This window comes from Equus przewalskii, chromosome 2 (genome assembly GCF_037783145.1).
Source record: "Equus przewalskii isolate Varuska chromosome 2, EquPr2, whole genome shotgun sequence".
In the NCBI taxonomy this organism is placed as follows: Eukaryota; Metazoa; Chordata; class Mammalia; order Perissodactyla; family Equidae; genus Equus; species Equus przewalskii.
This window is the reverse complement of record NC_091832.1, coordinates 49,428,411-49,436,394: the sequence shown is the minus strand read 5'-3', so window position 1 is coordinate 49,436,394 and position 7,984 is coordinate 49,428,411.

Sequence of the window (7,984 nt, the reverse complement as noted above, 5' to 3'; positions counted from 1 at the left end):
AGCTTTAGCAAACTTGGGGTTTGAAGGAAGAGGAAGGAACAATGGTCTAAAAGTGGTGAGGGGGAGCAGAAAGATATCTACCACGTCCTCAAGCCAAGTGATAAAAGAGGAAAGAATGTATCTACTGTTAGAGAAGGCTACAGGACAGAGGTAGACTTAGGGATAGCCAAGTCTCAGGGAAAGAAGGTTAAGACCAGGCTCAGACAAGAGACTGAGTATACAATAAATTTTGCTGATGACAAATTAAGAATTTCAGAGGAAACTGTGGGAGGACGTGTGGGTTTGGGGAAGGGTGGGAGACAGATTCAGATTAGGGAATATACAGAGTCATTAGGGGATAAGTCAGGAGATGATGATTGGCCCAGGAATCTTGAGCTTCTTTGGTGAAAGATAAAAGCAAAATTGGTGGACATGATGGAATTAAGGCAGGATGGTCTCTAAACAGGCTGCTGCGCTAAAACTGCGCATATTGAGAGGGTGTTCCTAGGGAATTCTTGCTGGAGCAACTAAAGCTTCGTGAGACCCCCTCCAGTTACAAACCCCTTTGGACCCAGGAGCATGGGGGGGATCTCTGTGAGAAATAAATTGATCTTTAATACATCCATGGGTCAACAGCTTCTTTTCTCTATTTTCCTTTGTTTTTGACAGCTTATTAAAGTATAATTGGCATACAATAAACTACATTTCTAAAGTGTACAATTTAATAAGTGTTGTGATAGTAAACCATCACCACAATCAAGATAATCAACATATCCACAACCCCCAAATGTTTACTCATGTCCATTTTCAATCCCTCGCTCCTGTTCTCTCTGCCTTCGCTCTTCAGGCAATCACTACCCCGCTTTCTGTCAATATAGATTAATTTGAAATTACTAGAATTATACATAGGTGGAACAACACGGCATGTACTCTTGTTTTGCCTGGCTCTTTCCACACAGCATAATTATTTTGAGAGTCATCCATGTTGTTGAGTGTATCAATAGTTGATCATTTGTTTGTACATTCACTTGTTGATAGTTATGTGGGTTGCTTGCAGTTTCTAGGTATTACAAACAGATCTGCTATGAACATTCATGTACAAGTCTACATGAACATATGCCCTCATTTCTGTTTGGTAAATACCTAGGAGTGGAGAGGCTGAATCATATGGTAGGTGTATGTTTAACTTTTGAAGAATCTGCCAAACTGTTCTCCAAAGTGGGTACACTATTTACACTCCCACTAGTGATGTATGAGAGTTCTAGTTGGTCAATATTGTTATTATTCTCTCTGATGACCTCTGCTTTTTATTTGGGAGTGTTTAATACATTTACAGTTAATGCTATTATTGATTTGGTTGGATTTAAGTATTTTATCATCTTGCTAATTTGTTTCCTATTTGTCCCATCTGCTATTTCTTCCCTTTTCCCTCTTTTTCTGTCTTCTTTTGTACTAAGTATTTTTTTGTTACATCATTTTATCTCCCTTTTCTTGGTTTATTAGCTCAAACTTTCGTTATTTTATTCATTGTCTTACAATTTATGGTGTAAACCTTTAACTGATTACAGCCTTCCTCCTAATGATGTTTTATGATATAACTTCACTTATAGCTTTCAATGGTATACTTCCATTTCTCCCCTCCCAGCCGCTGGTCTGTTGTTGTTATCCAATTCCTCCTACATGTGGTACAAACCCACAATTCTTTGTAGGTACTTTTGCTTTAAACAGGTGGTTATTTAAACACATTAAATAATAAGAAAAAAATCTTATATATTTACCCAAATAGTTACCATGTCCAGTGGTCTTCATTATGTTGTGTAGATTCATATTTCTATCTGGTACTATTTTCTTGCTACCTGAAGGAACATTTAACATTTTTTTTTTCTTTTTGCAGAGGAAGATTCACCCTGAGCTAACATCTGTTGCCAATCTTCCTCTTTTTGTATGTGAGCAGCTGCCACAGCACGGCCACTGACAGATGAATGGTGTAGGCCTACACCCAGGAACTGAACCCAGGCTGCCGAAGTGGAGCATGTCAAACTTAACCACTATGCCCCCCCAGCCTGGCCTTTAACATTTCTTGTAGTGTGCATCTGCTGGTGTGATGAATTTTTTCAGCTTCTGTATGTCTGAAAAGTCTTTTTATCACCTTTGTTTGTGAAAGATATTTTCACTGTGTATAGAAGTCTAGGTGACAATTTGTTCTTTGAGTACTTTAAAGATGTTGTCCCCTTATATTCTCAAGCATTTCTTTCAACAAGAAATATTCTGCCATCTTTATCTTTTTTTCTCTGTGTGCATACATCTTCATTCTCCAGCTGCTTTAAAATTTTCCTTTCTCACTTGTTTTGAGCAACTTGATTACAACATGCCTTGGTGTAGTTTTCTTGTTCCTGGGTTTTGCTGAGTTTCTTGGATCTATGGATTTATAGTTCCATCAGATTTGAAACTGTTTCCACTATTTTTTCATTACACATTTTTTTCTGTTCCTCAAAGCCCCCTCGTCTCATTGGAGGTCTCCAATTACACATAAAAGAGGTCAACACTTCAAGTTGTCCCACAACTCAGTGATTCTTTGTCTAATTTTTATTTTTTACTCTCTTTTTCATTTTGTATAGAAGTCTTCAATCTCATTAATCTTTTCTTATGTGATACCTAGTCTGCCGTTAATTCCATCCAGTTTATTTTTCATCTCAAACATTATAGTTTTCATCCCTAGATGTTTGGCTATTTAAAAAAATAACTTCCATGTTTCTGCTTAACAGCCTCAGTGTTATCACTAACTCTTAGAACATAGGAATGTGGCCATTATAACTGTTTTAATGTCCTGTCATTTGTGACATTTCTGAGTTGATTTTGATGGATTTTTTTTTGTTTGTAGCTATGGGTCACATTTTTCTGCTTTTTTGTATTCTTGATAATTTTTGATTGGATGCCTTGTGAATTTTACCTTGCTGGGTGCTTCAAACTCTTGTTCTTATAAATATTCTGTAGCTTTGTTCTGGGATGCAGTTTCTTGGAAATAGTTTGAGCCTTTGGGTCTTGCCTTTAAGCCATGCTGGCAGGACCAGTGAAGAGTTTATTTTAGAGCTGATATTGTCAGCTCTACTGAGGAACAATCCTCCTGTGTGTCCTACTCGACAGCCCATTAATTATGAGGCTCTCCAGGCTGTGAGGTGGAGACAGGCACTGTCTAATTCCTGTGTGAGCTGTAGGCACTATCCTTTGTATGCCTTTCAGAGAGTTCTTTCCTGAACTTTTGGTGGTTCAGTCTCTCAGTCTGTCTCACACACGCAGGGATCAGCACTTGGCTGAAGGCTTGGCAGGGCCCTCAGCAGGACTGCAGAGCCTGTCTGCTGTGCCCCGTCCCATGCAGGATGCTGCAGGGCGAGCGCTCCCTGCTTTGGCCTCCTAGACGCCCAGCTTTGTTTTCCCCACACAGACTGCTGCACTCCAGCCATGCCCCTCTCCTGCCTTGCAGCCTGAAACTCCCCTCAGATATCAACCTGGTGTAAGTGTGGGCCTCACATCCTGTTTCCCTTCTCTCGGGGATCACTGTCCTTTGTTATCTAATGTCCATTGACTTGAAAACCGTGGTTTCATATATTTGTCTGGTGTTTTGTTGTTTCAGTCCCCATTACTTCATCTTGTATGGAAGTGGAAGTCGATTTTTTTTGTAAGAGAAGTGGTTATTTTTCTAGCAAAGTCCATGCTTTGAAACTTGTTAATGAATCTCCGGTAAACAAATTTCAGTTCCCTTGAGTAAGATGTTGCCCGTGACTAATAAGGGTCATTTGGGACCACTTTCTCTGAAACCTGAGTTCTCGGATGAGGAAACTGAAACAGAGAGGTTAAGTGAATTGTTGAAGGTTATACAAGTAGTGAATGACAGAGACTCAGTTTAAATTCGGGTGTGTCTTTTACCAAAGCCCACATTCTTTTCACTTCTGCATTATGCTTGTTACACATGAGTTATTTAGACCATGTTTTGTATCTAAGACTAAGTAAGTGACTGTAGTCTTATAAAAACTCCAATATTCTGAATTTCAAAGGCCAAATTACAAGGAGGTTCTCAATTGAGAATAGAATTGACCTCTACAAACAAACTAATTAACTAAATTTCTTCCAATTCTTTCTTTCCTTTTTTTTATGGTTTTCTGACCATGTACTTATATCGGATTCACCAGATTCAGCACCTGACACCTAATTGAGATCACAATCCTCTGATCAGTCACAAAAGTGGTGAAGTGGTACGCCAGCCAGGACCAGAGAAGAAAAAGCAATGAAACTGCCTATTGACGCACTGGTAACGTGGGAGCTGATCAGCAGACATACGGTTTATAAACAGACATGTTCATAAACAGACATGATATTTTCTTCAGAAACTATGTTTGTCTATTATTTAGAGTTTTTGAGCAACTTTGTTTCTCATGGAAAGAAACTTAGGAATTGGCTGACTCTGTTTGCCACTTTCAGTCTAGAGGTCCTGGCATTCGATCCCACCTAATGTGAAAAAGGGCTGAAGAAGGAATAATAAGAAGGAATAAACAGACTGCATGTCATTAAGAGTTTGAGCATGTGGATAGTCAGGTGTTTGGACCATAAATGATTGTCCCTAACTGAAATGGAAAAAAGGGGGAATAAAATCTCACGTATTTTTTTTTCCTTCCTCCAGATTTACAAAGGAGAAGCAGCATAGTGTACAGAAAACTGCTTAGAATATGTGTGCCTGGCTTCGATCTTTTTTAGTTTTCCTAAATCCCGGATGTTGTTCTAGTTTATCTTCAAACCTTGGCTGCTGCTTTTCACCTTAACCCCTTGGATTTGCTCTAAATTTAGAAAGATGACTTTGATACACCTGGGTGCCACTTCCAGGACCCCTGAGCTGGCTGCACACACAGCAAACAAAAGCCTAGAGCCCGCCCTGCTGCTCACACACTACCAGTGCTCAGACTCCCACACAAGCGCTGAGGGGTAGCACATGGAATCTGGAATCTAGAGGCCTGAATTTGAGCAAAAACACCGGCCTCTGCTGAATCCCTTGCTTCAGGAAACATAGCTGGGTTGAGTCATTTCAAGCACAGGTCTTCCTGTGAGTAAAACCGTTCCAAAGACGACTCTTTCTGAAGATAACTTTTATCCCTAAGTGCATCTGTGGAGGGAAATTTTCTATTTAAAGGCTTATTACAACACATTCTCTGATGTAAAGATTGAGAAAATCAATTAGAAGACCTTGATTTGGGGTGTGTTACAATGCTTGACCAAATTCCAGTATCCTACCCCAGAATGAATTAGGGTTCCAAAGCAGCCAAGAGAGATTTCAAGAGTGGAAATGAGAACAATCAGGTACAGATAATTGCATTTCTGAAATTCAGTGGGCGTGATTGGAATGCTAATAAGGTTTGCAGGCTTGGCTTATCCCAGAGGTAGCTGATAAGTGTACCTTATTGGATGGCGTCATTCAGTTATAATCATTCTGTTTTCCAAAAGCCTTTCCCTAATGAACAAAAGAGAGGCTGTGTCTAAAACAGAGTAACTAACTAACTGTCTCTAAATATCTAAAGAGGTCATTACAGATTTTATACAACTGTATTTATTTCACTTTAAGGTAACTAGGAAAACAACTATACGACCCATAACACTTTAAATGAAGAAAGTGTTGGCTCAGAAATCAAACCAATAGTAAGCTATTCTGAGTCCCAGGAGGGAAATCCCTGGTCTATAAATTGGTACAGGGGTCTGCAGTCTTTCCCATGCTTGGCAACAGGGCACATTCTGTGATTTGTTTAGTGGCAAAGTGGTCAGAGCTGTGGAGAGCCATATGCAAGCAAGCGCATGGACATGAGGAAAGCACGCTACCAGTGCACCAGTTTTGTGTTAATCTCTTGTCACTCTTTCCCTTTACATCTCAAATCTTCCAGGTTTCTGGATAGCTGAAAGCCTGAGGCCCAGCTTGGCTTTCTTCTTGATTGTCCCATATTTCTGGGGCAACCAGGCTCTAAGGGAGACAGAATATTTGCCACAGGTAGTATTGCACCTGGAACACGAGGAGATATTCAATAAGTGTGGTCAGTATTTGTGAAGCAAATGCTGACTGACTTTTTTGTCTCTTCACCTTGATTTACTTGCAGCAATCTCGACAAGGACTTGGCATATCCCTAAATTGAAGGGTGTAGTGACACAATTGACTATAAGCCTGTAATAATAGGAGGAAGACCACACACTGACTTGCAGTCATGCTACTGGATAAAGACTGATATGGCCGGGGGAAGATAGCTGACTTAAAACACAAAGAATTTCTCAATCACAGGAATTTCATGAGGTTTTGTGTGTGAAACCAGTTTTCTAGATGGCAATGCTGTGGGAAGGAAGGAAAACATTTAGTTTGTAAGTTAGTTGGTTATTCTTAGTCCCAAATATCACTGGATATAAGTATGACTATAAATAATCCTATTATGAGTGATGAGGATTTTAGGCTAGTTAATTTTAAAACTGCAGATGAGAAGCAGGCTCCGAGGAGTGGAATTTGCTCGCCCTTTGATGAGAGACAGTTGCATTTGTGAAGGAAATCTCCATGCCTCCCTCTCTGCGCCAGGAGGAAGGGGGGATGGACTTATCTGTGGAAACTCTTAATGGGGAAGGCAAGAACTTAAGTTGTTTACTGTCTGGCAACCTCATGTAACTGACCCCCCCCCCCCAACAAAATCCTCCTTTGTCTTTAGCTGAAGATAATATTTAAGCGGTGACTTCTGCCATTTACTCAATCCGGTTTGATTCTTATCTAAAAGTTGTGGGACCGCCCAATGGCTGGACCCTACCTGCACTGGTACCATTTTAACTTTTTTTTGTCTTGTAAAGAGATAACTCACATACCTATGCCTCAAATTTAGCCTGACTCTCCACCCAGGTTTGCAGCAGAAGCGGCAGCAGCAGCGGCTCCTCCTGCCTGTGGGTCCTGTCCCCACGCAGCAGCCTGACTGCCCACGGGTCCTGTCCCCACGCAGCACTCTGACTGCCCACGGGTCCTGTCCCCATGCTGGCAGCAGCAGCTCCCCGTGCCAGCAGCAGCAGCAGCAACATGCTGGCAGCAGCTCTGCCTGCTCATAGGTCCTGTCCTCATGCTATTCTATACTATTCTCTAAATAAAAGAGCACTACTGCCAGATCTTAAGAGTCTAAGAAATCTTTCTTTCGACTCCTCGGCTCACTGACCCCGCATCATGAGGAAAAAATGTATTACTTTGTGAAAACAAAAATTAAACACAATAAAAGTAGAAACAAAAGAGCTGATTGTCTATTATTTTTTGCCTTACTAATGTCTAGAGGGGAAAAAAGAGGCTTCCCTCCAAATGTAACCTCCCCGGGTTCTTTTGAAACATCGTTTTCTAAATGTTTAATTTATTAAAAAGCAAACAAACAAACAAAATTATTAGAGACTCATCTATCAGGTAAACTATGTGTATTAGTTATCTATTGCTGCATAACAAATTACCCCCAAATTTAGCAGCTTAACACAATAAATATTTATCGTTTCACAGTTTCTGTGGGTCAAGGATCTGGGAGTGTTTTGCTGCATCTCTCATGAGGGTGCGTTCAAGCTGTTGGCTGGGGCTGCTGTCTCTGTAGCCTGACTGGGTCTGGTGGATCCACTTCCAAGCTTAACCTTTTGGCTACTGATGGGAGATGTCAGTCCTTCACTGTATGGGCCTCTCCATAGGGTTGCTGACAACATGTCTTCCCTCAGAGTGAGTGACCCAAGGGAGAGACGGCTCAAAAAAACAACCAAAATGGAAGCTGCAGTTCTTTTATAACCTAATTTTGGAAGATATGTACTATTACTTCTACCTGGTCACACAGATCAATGTGGGAGGCGACTACCCACGGATGTGAGTGGCAGGAGGTAATGATATTTGGGGCCAACTTGATGGCTGGTTACTACACTATTCCAATGGTCCTGTATACATGTTTGGTCTGAAGACATGTGGTTCCTCTGTCTAGAACGCTGT